This window comes from Nycticebus coucang, chromosome 21 (genome assembly GCF_027406575.1).
Source record: "Nycticebus coucang isolate mNycCou1 chromosome 21, mNycCou1.pri, whole genome shotgun sequence".
NCBI lineage: Eukaryota > Metazoa > Chordata > Mammalia > Primates > Lorisidae > Nycticebus > Nycticebus coucang.
Window position 1 is genome coordinate 20176093 of NC_069800.1, and position 18064 is coordinate 20194156.

General features: G+C 37.8%; 1 protein-coding gene across 1 annotated transcript in view; it reads right to left on the bottom strand.

Moving 5' to 3' along the window:
• The window catches only part of MACROD2 (mono-ADP ribosylhydrolase 2), a 2256418-nt gene that overhangs the window by 474360 nt on the left and 1763994 nt on the right, over positions 1 to 18064 (bottom strand). The gene's annotated exons all lie outside the window — the stretch shown is intronic.

Consider the following 18064-nt stretch of genomic DNA (forward strand, 5'->3'; position numbering starts at 1 on the left):
AGAGGGGCTCTTCTCGTGCCCTGAAAAGGCTTGCTGGTCCCCAAGGCCTCTGCTGTCCCTAGGGGATTGGGGAGGGACCCTTCAGGGTAGCGAGCTTTTTTCTCTGGCCTCGGCACCACTGTTGGTGCCAGCCGCCCTGTGCGCCAGACCCCGTCCCCACCTCCCACCTATAGTTAGTTCTTTAGAATCATTACCTTTTACACTCACACACACACTGGAATTATGGATGGAATGACATGATGTGTTTCCTGAAAATAATCAGTGTGGGGTAGGGTTGGGGGTAGCAATTAACTAAGAGTAGAGCTGATAATTGCTGTGACTGGCTGTGGCCACACTGGGTTCCCTCTACTATCTTGTCTGCTTTTCTATTAGTTGTTAAGTACACAGTGTCTGATTTCCTTAAGTACTAAGTTGTTATCTCTGACATTTTACTTTGATTCTTCTGTTTTTATTTTTATTGTGAAGGTACATCTTCAGTCTTTCAAACCCATGTTTCGGCTAGTGAATATCTTTCTTTTTTTTTTTTTTTTGGAGTGATTTTTGTGAAACCATGGATAAGTCAAAAATTCATGTTATTTTTTGGAGAGGAGAGCAAGATGGTGGCCGAGTAACAGCTTCCTTGCATGTGGGCACCGTGAGTCCAGGGAGATAGGACTCCAGGCATCTCTGGCTGGTGGGATCTGCTTATCATCACCCCTATGAGGATATGGAGAGTCAGCGAGAGACTTCTGGATCCCAAGAGGAGGACTAAAACAGTGGAAAACCGGCAAGTGGTCGTGTGTGTTCAATAGGTCTAAACCCGCCCGCAACTGTAAGTTCAGTAGCAGCGAGACTGCAAACCAGAAAGGCCTTACCTGTGAACTGTTTTGGTGTCTTTGGACTTGGCACTCAGTTGAGCTGCCTTGGGGAGAGCCTGAGCAGGAGAACTTTGGCCATTGTCTAGGGCCCCAGTCTGAGCCGCTGAGCCAGACGGAGCTAATAGTGTTTGGCTGTGGGCCACAGGGAGCCATTGTGAGCGATCTGCCCTGGCAAGCTCCGCCCTCAGGGTTGCAGAGCTAGAATCGGGTGGGAGTTGGTAACCCAGCACCGAGTAGCCTAAGGGTGGGGTCTGAGCCGCCTTGCAGCCCTAACCCTCAGGGGCAGAGTGAGACCGGTTTTGGCACACTGAGTAAGTGAATAGCCACTTCAGCAGTGATTCCAGTGACAAGCACTTTCCTGAGAAGGCTTCTGCTCAGCAAATTTACAAAGTGCCTTTTAAGTGGGCTGAAGAGAGATTTAGGGTGTCTACCTGCTGGGGTTTGAGAAATCAACAGCCTCCAGTCGTATCAGAACTGTGATTAACATCTCATACCCCAGAAGACAATGTGTTGCCCAGACAATATTCAACAACATATACATACTGCTTTGTTTTTTTGGCTGTGTTTTGGGTTTTTTGTTTGTTTGTTTGTTTGTTTTTGGTTTGGTTGTTTTTTTGTTTATTTTGATGTTGTTGATGTTGTTTTGTTTTTCAATTTCAACCTTCTCCATACAGATCTTTTTTCTTTCTCAATTTTTCTAGTTTAATTATAATTTCCCATTGCTGCCTTTTTTAATAACTAGAACGTCATTTTTGCTACTGTTTCTACCACTATTATTTGGTTTTTCACGCAATTTTATCCCATAAAATTTTCTGTTTACTTGTTTTGGTTTGATTTATAGCATTTTTGTCTTTCCTCTCTACTTGGTGGAGGTGGGGTACTGTGTCTGATCAGTTTAGCAAAGAGCTGCTGACCTCAAGGGAACCACCCAAATGGGCACCCCCAGAAGGTGGGGTTTTTTTAAGGTTGTGTCAAAGTACCCTACTGTACACCTATATTGCTCTGTCTCCCTATTTCTGTGTCTCTCTTCTTTTTGTTAATATTCCTTTTACCCATCCCCTCTCCTTTCTCTATTTTTTTTTTCTTTTCACTCGGTCCTCCTTTCTTTCATCCCTTTCTTGCTCTTCAACCTTCTCACCCTTTTGGTCTAATAACAAAAGGACTCATCTAACCCTTAGTCCACAGGCACGAGAACTTAAAGAGCAAGAGAAAGTGAAAGGAAAATTAGGGCAAGGAAACAGATAAAAGAAATCACTCATGAGGAAGAATCAGCAGACAACTCCAGGCAACATGAAGAACCAGTCCAGAACAACCCCGCCAAAGGACCATGAGGTAGCTACTGTAGAGGATTCCACCTGTAAAGAAATGTTAGGAATGACAGAAAGGGAATTTAGAATACACATAATGAAAACAATAAAAGAAATGATGGAAATAATGAAGGAAACTGCTAATAAAGTGGAAAATAACTAAAAGGAAATCAAAAACAGAATCAAATAAGAGATGAACGATATGAAGAATATAAAAAAGGATATAGCAGAGCTGAAGGAACTGAAACAGTCAATTAGGGAACTTAAAGATGCAATGGAAAGTATCAGCAACAGGTTAGACCATGCAGAAGAAAGAATTTCAGAGGTAGAAGACAAAGTTTTTGAGATAACTCAGATAGTAAAAGAGGCAGAAAAGAAGAGAGAGAAAGCAGAACGTTCACTGTCAGAATTATGGGACTTTATGAAGCGTTCCAATATACGAGTTATAGGAATTCCAGAAGGGGAAGAAGAATGCCCCAGAGGAATGAAAGCCATACTAGAGAATATTATAAAAGAAAATTTCCCAAATATCACGAAAGATTCTGACACACTGCTTTCAGAGGGATATCGGACCCCAGGTCACCTCAACTCTAACCGAGCTTCTCCAAGACACATTGTGATGAACCTGTCCAAAGTCAAGACAAAAGAAAAGATTCTGCAAGCTGCCAGGAGTAAGCGCCAGTTAATCTACAGGGGCAAATCCATCAGAGTTACTGCAGACATCTCTAACGAAACATTCTAAGCAAGAAGTCAATGGTCATCTACCTTTAATCTACTTAAACAGAACAATTTCCAGCCCAGAATTCTGAACCCTGCTAAGCTAAGCTTAAAAATTGGCGGAGAAATCAAATCATTTAAGGATACATAAACATTGAGAAAACTCGCCAAAACAAGACCAGCTCTACAGGAAATACTTCAACCTCTTCTGCACACTGACCACCACAATGGATCAGCAGCAAAGTAAGAACTCAGAAATTAAAGGACAGAACCTAACCTCCACACTGATGCAAAAGATAAAACTAAGCAATGGACTCTCACAAAATAAGATGAATAGAACACTACCACACTTATCAATGATCTCAATAAATGTTAATGGCTTGAATTCCCCACTGAAGAGACATAGATTGGCTGACTGGATTAAAAAACACAAGCCATCTATTTGCTGTCTGCAAGAAACACACCTGGCTTCAAAAGACAAATTCAAGCTCCGAGTCAAGGGTTGGAATTTTTCAGGCAAACGGCATTCAGAAGAAAAGAGGAGTTGCAATCTTATTTTCAGATTCATGTGGATTTAAAGCAACTAAAGTCAAAAAACACAAAGATGGTCACTTTATATTGGTCAAGGGAAAAATACAACAAGAAGACATTTCAATTCTAAATATTTATGCTCTCAATTTAAATGCTCCCAGATTCTTGAAACAGACCTTACTCAGTATGACCAATATGATATCTGATAATACCATAATAACAGGAACCTTTAACACTCCTCTTACAGAGCTGGACAGATCCTCTAAACAGAAATTAAACAAGGATGTAAGAGATTTAAATGAGACCCTAGAACAACCGTGCTTGATAGACGCATATAGAACACTCCATCCCAAACATAAAGAATATACATTCTTCGGGCGGTGCCTGTGGCTCAAGGAGTAGGGCACCAGTCCCATATACCAGAGGTGGCGGGTTCAAACACAGCCCTGGCCAAAAACCAAAAAAAAAAAAAAAAAAGAATATACATTCTTCTCATCACCCCATGGAACATTCTCCAAAATTGATCATATCCTGGGACACAAAACAAATATCAACAGAATCAAAAGAATTGAAATTTTACCTTGTATCTTCTCAGACCATAAGGCACTAAAGGTGGAACTCAACTATAACAAAAATGCTCGACCCCACACAAAGGCATGGAAATTAAACAATCTTCTGTTGAATAACAGATGGGTGCAGGAAGAAATAAAACAGGAAATCATTAACTTCCTTGAGCATAACAACAATGAAGACACAAGCTACCAAAACCTGTGGGATACTGCAAAAGCAGTTTTGAGAGGAAAATTCATTGCTTTAGATGCTTACATTTGAAAAACAGAAAAAGAGCGCATCAACAATCTCACAAGCCATCTTAAGAAATTGGAAAAAGGAGAACAATCAAAGCCTAAACTCAGTAGAAGAAAAGAAATATCCAAAATCAAATCAGAGATCAATGAAATTGAAAACAAAAGAATCATTCAGAAAATTAATGAAACAAGGAGTTGGTTTTTTGAAAAAATAAATAAAATAGATAAACCATTGGCTAGACTAATGAGAAATAGACAAGTAAAATCTCTAGTAACCTCAATCAGAAATGATAAAGGGGAAATAACAACTGATCCCACAGAGATACAAGAGATCATCTCTGAATACTACCAGAAACTCTATGCCCAGAAATTTGATAATGTGAAGGAAATGGATCAATATTTGGAATCACACCCTCTCCCTAGACTTAGCCAGGAAGAAATAGAGCTCCTGAACGACCAATTTCAAGCACTGAGATCAAAGAAACAATAAAAAATCTTCCAACCAAAAAATGCCCTAGTCCAGATGGCTTCACACCAGAATTCTATCAAACCTTCAAGGAAGAGCTTATTCCTGTACTGCAGAAATTATTCCAAAAAATTGAGGAAGAAGGAATGTTCCCCAACACATTCTATGAAGCAAACATCACCCTGATACCAAAACCAGAAAAAGACCCAAACAAAAAGGAGAATTTCAGACCAATCTCACTCATGAATATAGATGCAAAAATTCTCAACAAAGGGTGGCGCCTGTGGCTCAAGGAGTAGGGCGCCGGTCCCATATGCTGGAGGTGGCGGGTTCAAACCCAGCCCCGGCCAAAAGAAAAAAAAAAATTCTCAACAAAATCCTAGCCAATAGATTACAGCTTATCATCAAAAAAGTCATTCATCATGATCAAGTAGGCTTCATCCCAGGGATGCAAGGCTGGTTTAACATACGTAAGTCCATAAACGTTATCCACCATATTAACAGAGGCAAAAATAAAGATCACATGATCCTCTCAATAGATGCAGAAAAAGCATTTGATAAAATCCAGCATCCTTTTCTAATTAGAACACTGAAGAGTATAGGCATAAGTGGCACATTTCTAAAACTGATTGAAGCTATCTATGACAAACCCACAGCTAGTATTTCACTGAATGGAGTAAAACTGAAAGCTTTTCCTCTTAGAACTGGAACCAGACAAGGTTGTCCTCTGTCTCCTTTACTATTCAACATGGTGCTGGAAGTTCTAGCCAATACAATTAGGCAAGACAAGGAAATAAAGGGAATCCAAATGGGAGCAGAGGAGGTCAAACTATCCCTCTTTGCTGACGACATGATCTTATACTTAGAGAATCCCAAAGACTGAACCACAAGACTCCTAGAAGTCATCAAAAAATACAGTAATGTTTCAGGATATAAAATCAATGTCCACAAGTCAGTAGCCTTTGTGTACACCAGTAACAGTCAAGATGAGAAGCTAATTAAGGACACAACTCCCTTCACCATAGTTTCAAAGAAAATGAAATACCTAGGAATATACCTAACGAAGGAGGTGAAGGACCTCTATAAAGAAAACTATGAAATCCTCAGAAAGGAAATAGCAGAGGATATTAACAAATGGAAGAACATACCATGCTCATGGATGGGAAGAATCAACATTGTTAAAATGTCTATACTTCCCAAAGCAATCTATCTATTCAATGCCATTCCTATCAAAATACCAACATCGTACTTTCAAGATTTGGAGAAAATGATTCTACGTTTTGTATGGAATGGGAAAAAACCCCGTATAGCTAAGGCAGTTCTTTGTAATAAATATAAAGCTGGGGGCATCAGCATACCAGATTTTAGTCTGTACTACAAAGCCATAGTGCTCAAGACAGCATGGTAGTGGCACAAAAACAGAGACATAAACACTTGGAATTGAATTGAAAACCAAGAAATGAAACTAACATCTTACAACCATCTAATCTTTGATAAACCAAACAAGAACATACCTTGGGGGAAAGACTCCCTATTCAATAAATGGTGTTGGGAGAACTGGATGTCTACATGTAAAAGACTGAAACTGGACCCACACCTTTCCCCACTCACAAAAATTGATTCAAAATGGATAAAGGACTTAAATTTAAGGCATGAAACAATAAAAATCCTCAAAGAAAGCATAGGAAAAACACTGGAATACATTGGCCTGGGGAAAGACTTCATGAAGAAGACTTCCGTGGCAATTGCAACAACAACAAAAATAAACAAATGGGACTTCATTAAACTGAAAAGCTTCTGTACAGCTAAGGAGACAATAACCAAAGCAAAGAGACAACCTACACAATGGGAAAGGATATTTGCATATTTTCAATCAGACAAAAGCTTGATAACGAGGATCTATAGAGAACTCAAATTAATCCACATGAAAAAGCCTACAATCCCATATATCAATGGGCAAAAGACATGAATAGAACCTTCTCTAAAGATGACAGACGAATGGCTAACAAACACATGAAAAAATGTTCATCATCTCTATATATTAGAGAAATGCAAATCAAAACAACCCTGAGATATCATCTAACCCCAGTGAGAATGGCCCACATCACAAAATCTCAAAACTGTAGATACTGGCATGGATGTGGAGAGAAGGGAACACTATTACACTGCTGGTGGGACTGCAAACTAGTACAACCTTTCTGGAAGGAAGTAGGGAGAAGCCTCAAAGCACTCAAGCTAGACCTCTCATTTGATCCTGCAATCCCGTTACTGGGCATCTACCCAGAAGGAAAGAAATCCTTTTATCATAAGGACACTTGTACTAGACTGTTTATTGCAGCTCAATTTACAATCGCCAAAATGTGGAAACAGCCTAAATGCCCACCAACCCAGGAATGGATTAACAAGCTGTGGTATATGTATACCATGGAATACTATTCAGCCATTAAAAAAAATGGAGACTTTATATCCTTCATATTAACCTGGATGGAAGTGGAAGACATTATTCTTAGTAAAGCATCACAGAAATGGAGAAGCATGAATCCTATGTACTCAATTTTGATATGAGGACAATTAATGACAATTAAGGTTATGGGGGGAGGAAAAGCAGAACGAGGGATGGAGGGAGGGGGGTAGGGCCTTGGTGTGTGTCACACTTTATGGGGGCAAGACATGATTGCAAGAGGGACTTTGCCTAGCAATTGCAATCAATGTAACCTGGCTTATTGTACCCTCAATGAATCCCCAACAATAAAAAAAAAAAAAATTTCATGTTATTTTTGAATTCGTGTTCCATTGTGGAACCAATGCAGTGTAGACAGTTCAAAATATCAACAGAGTCTTTGGGAAGGATGTGGCTAATGAATGCACAGTACATCGATGTTTTGAGAAGGTGTATTCTGGTGATTTCAATCTTGAAATTGAGCCACGTGGGCAACCCCGGACATTTTAATTCACACAACTCTGCTCAAACTACAGAAGCTGGACTTGGAAACTGCCACCTGCTGTATTCACCAGACCTTGTATCAGCTGACTACCCAGACCACGGAGGATGATGATGATCCAAAAACTATAGTGCAAGCGAATCCACCTCAACTTTATGTGTGTATTAGCAGCAAGGTTTGATGATACTATTCCAATTATACTGAACCATTTGAAACAAATGGGCAAGGAAAGAAGCTGGGTAGAAGGGTTCTGCATGAATTAAATGAGCGTCAGAAGGGAAATTGCCTTGACGTTTGCCTTCACCTTTCTTTACTGGCATGGCATAAAGCCATGCACCCTTTCTACACTGCACCCTTATGTGTAATGAAAAATGGATCCCTTTAGATAATCACAAGTGATGGGAACAATGGCTGGATAAATATGAAGTGCCAAAACACAGTCCCATCCTGAACAGCCATCAGGAAAAGCTAACGGTGTCTGTCTGGTGGCGCAGCACTGGTATTATCCAGCTCCATGAAGCCTTGTCTATTGATTACAGCCGATATTCACTGCAATCAATTGAATGAAATAATGAGGATGCTTGCAGTTAAGAAGTCAAGACTTGTTAACTTCCTATAAGACAGTGCTCGAATATATGTTGTACACACAATTCTGCTCAAACTACAGAAACTGGACTTGGAAACTGCCACCTACTGTATTCACCAGACCTTACATCAACTGACCACCACTTCGTCAAGGCTTTGGATCACTTCTTGGGAGGAAAAATATTCAATTCTGAACAAGCTATAGAAAATATCTTTTGTGATTTCATCACCCTCCAGGCTTCTTTGCTGCTGGTATAAACAAGCTACCATTAAGACGGCAAAACTGTGTTGATAGTTCAGCTCACACTTTGATTGACTGTACTCCTTCTTGTCTGAGGAATAATAAACTATACTTTTGATGCAAAATTTAACATTTCATATTTAATGACTTAAATTTGAAATTTTCCATTATAAAAAGTTGTTTCTTAAAAAAACAGTTGCTTCTGCAGATATAAGAGTAAGGTGTTTTCAATTGTACTTTGGTTATATTTTCTTATTCTTCTTTATAGAATATATTTTTTATTTTGTAACATGACTGAGAAAGTTGTCAATAAAGCATTTTTGCAATTCAGACTCACTTTCCTTACACAGACAAATGTATTAAGTGTTTGTCTTCATTTGTAGAAGCCAGAATACCCTTGAAATCATCGGAATAGTTCACCAACTGCTGCTCTGCATAAAATAATTTGAGCTGATTGCTTTCCTTCCAAAGCACCACCTACTTCACTATTATCAGTGTTACTATTATACAATGTAGTAAAGAACTTCCCACTCAAAAGATCACTTGCAGAAACTGAGTATGAATTAATTGGGGGGAAAAAATAAACATTTTCTTAGGAAACTAGAATTTTGAAAAACTCAAAAGGCTACTTTTGTACTTCAGGGTGCATCTGCCGGCTGTTTCTAATCAGTTCTGGGTGTCTCTTTATATTATATTTACAGTGGAAGTGTCAGAATGACCCCCCACCTAAAGGTCAAAATTTCGGTGCTCAACAGCATAAGTGACCCAACCTCTGGGGAGAAAAAAACTCATCTTGTGCAGAAAACCAGTCACTCTGGTGGAACACTGCAATTTTTGGCCACCAGAACAATATTTTTTTAATAAGGATGGAAAAACTCTGGCATTCTCCAATCAGATGGAGATACAAAGATAGACTAAGATGAAATGGTAAATTTATAGCTAAGAAATAAACAGTGAGGAACATATCTTCACTGCTGTCTTGGAACTCAACATGGAAAGCTCCAGGAAAAGTCGCCAAAACCTTGGATGGGGAAAGAAGGTGGGTTCAAAGAGTAAGACAAATGAGTTTGAGGGCAGGGGTGATGGAATTGTTTCCAGTTCATTGTTCATCTACATGAACCAAAATTCATGTAACCATGCCCAAAAGGAAAAAAAAGAAGAAAAAGAAAATGAACAGTGAGTTTTAGTGCATGCACATTAAAAAATAAGAAACAATTTAAAGCTTTAAAATATCCCCGATGTCATGCTTGCTAGTTGTGTGGCAGATGTTCAAGAATCTTGAATGAATCAATAAATGAATGACTAGATGGATGAAACAATGAACAAAATTATTCCTTGCAAAGTGAAGATCAATTTTTGAAACATATTTCATTTATTTATGTTCGTTTGTTTTTTGAGACAGAGTCTCACTGTGTCACCACCGGTAGAGTGTCATAGCGCCCTATCGCAAAGCAACCTCAAGAGAACCTCTTGTCTCAGCCTCATGAGTACGAGAAGCACCTGGCAGGCATCTGCTAGTTTCTCATTTTCAGTAGTGACAGGGTCTCTCTCTTGCTCAGGCTGGTGTAGAACACCTGAGCTCAAGCAATCCTTCCAGAGAGCTAGGATTACAGGCGTGAGCTACCATGCCTGGCTTTGAAACATACATTTTAAAATACATTGAAATTTAAAAGCTTAAGCCAATTTATGTTGTAAGAATTTGACATACTGGGTATGTTTGGGGAGGAGAGTCATTGCTGGAGGGGAACATAGGGGACTTGTGAGAGGACATTCTATTTTTTGCTCTGAGTGCTGGTTACACAGATGTGCTCGGTTTATGAAAATTTATCTAGCTGTACACGCATGTGCTCTTAGTGTAGGATATGCTTCCATAAAATGTTCTAAAAATTATTAAAATAATTCCAAAATCTATTCCATCTTTAAAAAGCAGAGGAGAAATGCCTTTCATAATTCAGTTCTATAGAGAAACTACCTCTCCTGCTTTCCTGATGAGCCAGTGTGTTTCCTTTCTATCCCAATCTCAACCAGCCAGTGAAAATCAACTAACCCATCATATTTCTCCTTTCTGCCTTGGTGGCTGGGGGGCTCTGGGTAAGATCTCCTGTTTAGCTCTAGGGCCTCACTTATTCTTCTGATATATTTTTTTATTTTTCCTTATCTATGACTTTTAACTTTCTATGTTAATGATGTTAGAATACATGTGCCTTATATTCTAAGCCAGCTTCTAACATCTTTTGGAAATAGAGTACAAATTACAAGCTCAGAGTAAGAAGGTAGATTCTTGTTTATATGCTTTACAAGCAAAGCTTGAAAGAACAAAACAAAACAAAAACAACTCCTCTGTTGAAATGAAATGCTACTGATCACTTGTTCTTCAGTACAGCACAATTTGTCCACTGAGAGTGGCTATTTGTGTATTTTGTAGATGGACACAGAAAATGGTAAAATTAATGAGCATATATCCAACAAAGCTAAAAAAACATGTTGTAGGTACTTAAGCTTCAAGAGAGAGAAAGTTAACAGAAAACCCTAAGGAACATTCATACCTTAGACCAGGCGTCCTCAAACTGCGGCCTGCGGGCCACATGAAGTGGTGTGAATTGTATTTGTTCCCATTTTGTTTTTTACTTCAAAATAAGGTATGTGCAGTGTGCATAGGAATTTGTTCATAGTTTTTTTTTTTAAACTATAGTTCGGCCCTCCAACGGTCTGAAGGACAGTGAATTAGCCCCCTGTTTAAAAAGTTTGAGGACTCCTGCCTTAGACTTTGGAGCTCAGTGATAAAATAAATAACAGCTGCGTCTAATTTCATACGTGACCTTGTTAAATTAGAAGAAAATGGAGTGACTAGCAAATGAATCTAAAACAAATGTGGCCATTTGCTTATAACTGGATTTTCCTGTTATGAAATTCATTACCTTTTCAGATTTTGAGCATGCTAAAAATGGTCCCTTGTAGGTTGAAGCCACATCTCAATAAAATGAATATACAATTTGGTTTTCTTAGAAGAAAAACAAATGTATTAGAATTGATGCAATAAAATCCAAGCACTGTGTGGTTTGGGCTGCCCTGAAGCTGAAGTTATAAAAACTTAAGCCCATCAATTCCATAGCAATTGCCAAAGCTAAAAATCTTCTAAAAGACTCCCATCCTGTCATGGCGTGTTACTGCTACTTGGTCTGAGGAAATCACCTTCCGTGTTCTTTATATAAATACTGAGAAACTTAATCTTCAAATGCAGGTAAAATGACTTTCACAAAAAAAAAAAAAAGCTAACTAAATTTAACTCTACAAGATGAGGGAGAGAGAGAGAGAGAATGAATCTTTGGAATACATGCCAAGCTCTCGATGATTTCAAGACTTATTCTTGGGGTTATTCTATTTTAATAAAAAGAATTAAGATCTGATGTTTCTCTCTGTTATTTCACTAGAATTCAGTGTGGTTTGCTGGGGTAAAAAAATCATTATGAAATGCCAGCCATGCAACATTGCCCCAAAGGTAGTGACTATGACCTGGTGCCTGCAGACGTTTTGAATTGTATAAAACTACATATGACTTTTGGGGTGGGGGGGCAGTCAACCATACTCAAAGATTAGTGCTAAGAGCAGTATGTCAAAAGCACCTGCAGAAAAAGCCTATTTACACCTTGATGCTAGACCAATTTCTGTGGTTTGTAATTATTGGAAATGGGTTACACACAAAATCCTATGGAACTGCACTTTTGACAGTTTGAGATTCATGAGAAACACAAAGAGACCTTTGGGCAGATTTATATTTTAAACATTATTCTGAAAATCAGGTGGGCAAGTGAAATTATAACAAGCGTATGTTGATAAAATGTTGCCAAGGCCCAATTCCAGTTCTGATACACTGTTCCGAGTGCCTGAGTTCCCTAAGGGCAAAAGAGGGACAGGGTTTATGTGGGACAGGTACCAGGGTCCCCAAAATAAGAGATTTAAAATAGCAAGGCTCAAAAGGATGCTACTGATGAAGGTGGCTTAGGTACAGTCACCCTAGCACAGCAGTTCTCAACCTGTGGGTCGTGACCCCTAAGACCATTGGAAAACACATCCTGCATATCAGATATTTACATTACGATTCATAGCAGTAGCATTACAGTTATGAAGTAGCCACGAAAATAATTTTATGGTTGGGGGTTACCACAAAATGAGGAACTGTATTAACAAGAACCACTGTTTTAGCACATTTCAGATTTATTTAGCAGATAAGGCTTCTTTAACGGACATACTTATTTTGTTGGATTTTACAATTTCTTTACTGTTTCACAGATCGGCTACTTGTATAAGAAAGTTCCTGGGCTCTCTCATCCTAATCTACCTTCTTCTTTTTATGCTTTGATGAGAGAATTAGAGAAATGAACTTAAGGAAAAACCTTTGCTGATTTTCCTGTGAAATATTCCATAACAGAACATAGTAATCTCCAAATCTGTGCACACACTCACACAGAGGACTGCTGGGAGCACTTCCTACAATGAGCCTGCTTTCATTCTCCGGGGGTAAAAAAATTTTACAAAATAGAGGCAAAAGTTTATTTTCATTAAGAAAATCATTACTCTGTTTTGGTGTGTGAGGGTAGATTATCCTACTATTTAAAACTGATATTCATTTGGTTTAAAATGACACTAAAAAATATTATAGTCAATGGCTTAGTGAAAAAAATAAAAGGAGTGGTCCTGGCATGAATTATGCCAACACACTGCGGTTAATGGTGGGTATTTCTTACTGGGCTTTGTAGGGTCCCATTCTTCCAAATTTTTTCAATTAGTGTTTGTTTATTTTTTTGGCTTTTTGAATAACATTGTTTTAAAAAATTATTTTGTGGTTTTGATTTTGGTACTTTTCAATCTATCACTATAAGAATATTATTAGCTATATTTTATAATAATGTAATGTGGATAAACTCTTCTCATTTATAATTTGAATTTTCTGTAGTTAAAAATCAACTTATTTGCATTTACACAGTCCTTAGATGGAGTTTTCCTTCTGGGGTTACATCTTTCTGAGTCTTTGCAACATCACTTTGACAGTCTAAAGACTGAAAACATGTATTCCACCAATTTCAGCAAGTTGGCACTGAGGTTCTTTAGCAAAAACACTTTTTGGATTAAAATATCAAATTAGTGTCACTTCCCATGCATTTAGGAGAAAGACAATTTTTTAAAACTAAAAGCATATAAAATTGTAGTACAGTTAATATACTTCCAAATTATCTCAAAATCATTGTGATAAAAGTATCAAATAACTAAACGACTTATACAATATTTGTATATTCGATTGAGAAATTAGCTAAAATAACCGGCAGTTTCAATCACAGCGAATAAACCCTAGGTAGGGTTTATTTTTCTTTTCGTATTCTGCTTTGTCAGGAATTAACTTAGAGAATTACAGTTAGAAAAGGTTAAAGCCTATTTTATTTTGCATAAGTATGTGACTAAAGGAATTACTTTAAGAATGATTTTCACTACAAACTTGAAAACAAAACAAAACAAATTCTCTTAGTAGCTAAGGGATCTGTGATTTACAGGAATGTCACTGATTTATGCGAGGCCTTGGCAAGTGTTCAGGCTGCCTTTTCCAAGAAATGTACCCTTTCCTCTTACCTGGCAAATTTGAGTGTGTACGTATAGTACTTTTAATCAATATTTGTACGTGAAAGTTCCCTTTTCTTTTGATTAAAATGGAAAAAACTTAAATTTTGTGCAAGGATGTTTACCAAGATACACAATGGACTCTTTTTTTTTTTTTTTACAATATTGTGAAGAACTTATCACATTTCTGAAAGTTTGTTCTGTGATTCCAGAGATGTTAATACCTATTTATGAAAAAAAAATAATAATAATGTGGTCAAAATGAGTTGAGAAATGCCATGTTAGATAGAGTTAAACATTTTTTCTACTACAAGACTTTTCAGAAAACTAAATGTAACAATGAATATTTATAATTTTCAAGAAAAAAATTAAGAGGGCAGCATTTCCCCCAACATATCTGATAAATAACTTTTGCAAATTAGTGCTCTAAGAACATACCTGGAAGACACTAAGTTAACATAAGCTTGCAAGTTTAAATGAGAGAAGGCCCATCTCCCATCCTGATCTGGCCACTGTTGCTCTGTAAATTTCATATTATCATTTCAGACCGTCCCAAATAAATGCCTTCCATAACCTCCTAAAGACAGAGAAGTATAACAAGCAATATTTAACTTTTCACCAGTACATGGTCATATAGGATCAAAATATCTCACTAAGTTCTTTTTTTAACTTAAATGTATTTAATCATAAAGTTCCTAACATAAAGCCAGAAATTTGTAAGATAATTAGAAAGGTATAGTTTCCCAAAAAAGCAAAATTTCTGAAAGAGAAATAAAAACAAACAAACAAACAGAAATTATAGAAATTTTCATAGGGATACAGAGATACTTTTGTTAAATAAATTAAAGAAAAAGATGAGTGGAGGGTAAATGTTTGGAAAATAATCTTTTTTTTTTTTTTTTTCTCTCAACTTCTTGACTTGTAGAAATCCAAATAGAAATCCAGAGATTATAACCATTCTTCACGTCAAGGACATCCAAACTATTTCCAGCTATCTGTAGGATGCCAGATGTACAAAGAGTACCATGTTAAAAATAAAATAGTGGTTTCAGTAAAAAGCACTTTTCTATTAACTACTCAGACTTACAATTATAGATCAAAATTTATCTGAAGAGTTAAATTTCTTGAGCAGAGTTCTGATTCTGACAACAGTACACCAAGCCAACGGGTGTAAGGAAAGATGAAGAGATGTGGAAGAAATAAAAATATACTAGGGTTAAAAAATTGAAATTATCTCTATTCTCCACTTTACATGGAGTAATGGATATGTGTTGATCCTCTACTCCCCCTTTCAGTTCTATTTTTATTTATTTACTTTTTTTCCCCTGGCAACAGCCTCTATTTTTTGGTTGATACAAACCAATCACCACGTTCCAAGCCATAGCAATGGCTTCAGGGATAGGTATGTGACCCAAATTGGTCCAATTAGAGAGACTCTCAGGATTTTTGAAGAAGAAAATATTCTTACAGGCTTTTTGGTTTGTTCTTTCCTCTAAACTTGAACCTGAGAAGTTATTGTTGAAGCTGGAGATGCTATCTTGGGTCAGCTGTAATGCTACAGGCCAGTGTGTGGTGGCTCAAAATATTCTCATGGAGAATAACAGAACAGTGAAAGAGAAAGTTCGGGTACCACTTGCATAGCTTGAGTGATGAATCTAGCTGTGACTGGGGCCAGCTAGAGCCAAGTAAGTCCTTTTCTTGCTTGAGCTGGTTTAAGTTGAATTTTCAGTCATTTATAACTAAAAGTAGTACATGAGAGTTGCAGTTATTCTATTATTTTTTTTTTCTCAGCAAGATTGATCCTCAAACCTGTACATCTGCCAAAGTGTGCATAGTGGAGAACTTTTGCTCATGTTAGTTAAAACTCTGTTTCAAAGTGCAGACCTTTGATATGAAAATAAATCCTCAACATCACTATCATGGAATGCAAATTAAAGCCACAATGAGCTAATTATATCACACCGGTTAAAATGACTATCATCAAAAAGATAAAAGAGAGCAAGTGTTGTTGAGGATGGGGAGAGAGGGGAACCCATGCATATGGTTAGTGTGGCCATTAGAAAGGTTTCTTAAAAACTTAAAAAAGAACTAAAATGTCATCCAGTTATCCCACTACTGGATATATATCTGAAGGAAAGGAAATCAGCATGATGAAGAGAAACTTGCACTTGCATGTTTACTGCAGCGCGGTTCAAAATAATGAAGTTATGGAGTCAAGCTAAGTGCCCATCAACAGAAGAATGAAGAAAATGTGGTATATGTGCACAATGGAATTGTATTCAGCCGTAAGAACAAAGAAATCCCATCACATGCAACAACACAGATGTGCCTGGAGGACATCATGTGAAGTGATAAAAGTCTGGCACCAAAAGACAAATACTGTGTGATCTTACTCAATGTGGGATCTAGAAAAGCTGATCTCACATAAGTAGAGAGTAAAGTGGTGGTTACCTGGGACATGGTTGGTTGGGGAGCAGGAGTTGGAGAGGTGTAGATAAAAGGACACAAGATTTCAGTTCAATAGGAGGAATAACTTAAAGAGATCTAGTGTATAGCATGGTGACTATGGTTAATAATAATATATCATATTCTTAAAAAAATGCTAGAGGGATGGCTCACACCTGTAATCCCAACAGGGAGGCCAAGGAGGAAGGATAGCTTGAGCTCAGGAATTCAAGACCAGCCTGAGCAAGAGTGAGGCCACCTTCCCTATTAAAAATAGAAAAAATAAGAGGTGTTGTGGCCTGCACCTGTAGTCCCAGTTACTCAGGAGGCTGACCCAGGATGATCACTTGAACCCAGAAGTTTGAGGTTGTTGTAAATTAGGCTGACACCACAGCACTGTAGACTGGGGCAACAGAGTGAGACTCGGTTCCCAAAAAAGGATGGATGTTAAGTCTTAGCATCACAAAAAAAGGTAATTATGTGAGGTAATATGTATTTTAATTATCTAGATTTAGTCATTCTATAATGTATATACATTTCAAAATAGCATGTATGTAATGTCAATTAAAAAATGAAAGTATAAAAATAAACAAAAGTGAACACTTTCCAAAAAAACAAAATAAAAATGTTCAAACCTTTATATGTGGCCCCTGTATTCCATGGAACAGCATTAGTAAGAAGCTTATACTTCTGGTCAACCAATGTAGACTCGAGAAATAGAACCATCAGGGCAAGAATTTACTTCCTCCTTCTCTACAATTTTTTTTTGTTGTTGTTGAGAGCTTTGTATTTGAGGATTATTTCTCCTTTCTCCCAGGCTATGATCACTACATGGGAGCAGAAGAGCAGCCCTGTGTAAGGAGGCCCTTTGAATTTTAGGTGTCTAGAACGCTAGAGCCCCCACGCTCCAACCAACCTTTATTCATAAGAAGTAAGCTAGAAGATTCTTTTGGTAACTTTCATATCATTCCTGTAGAGCCTGATCTTGGTATCTAGGAAAGAGTTTGAGTTGAAACCATTTATAGCTTCTTACTATTGGGAACCCCAAGCCAAGTTTGACAGTGAGGTCAACATCACAGGAGAAGGCATGATGCTGAGCCAGTGTCTCCTGCACTACCTCCTGTTTCCTGTCTTCTTTTGCAGCTCATTTGGAACCACAAGACTAGCTCTGATCAAGGGCCATAAGCAGAAGTAACACCTATCACTCCTGGACAAAACCAATGTGGCCCTGTCATTGTTCCCTTCCTAAACTATGGCATCCCTAGAAGCCACATTTGAGGTAGCAGCATCACGGAGAAGTAGGCCATCTGTCAGTCAATCGTGCTGACGTTTAGGGTTAGACACAGAGTGAGACAAAGAGATCAAGTCTGCTTGGGTTGAGCCTGTGAACGTTCAGTGTTAGTCTCTGAATAATTTAGACTTTTCTGACTATGTGCATCAACTTGGACATGATGTGTTGTTTCACAAGTGTGTCCTCTATCTGGAAGGCCTACACTCCAGAAATCTCCATTTTACTAAGAAGAAAACAAAAGAATGAGAGGTATGAGATTTCCCTAA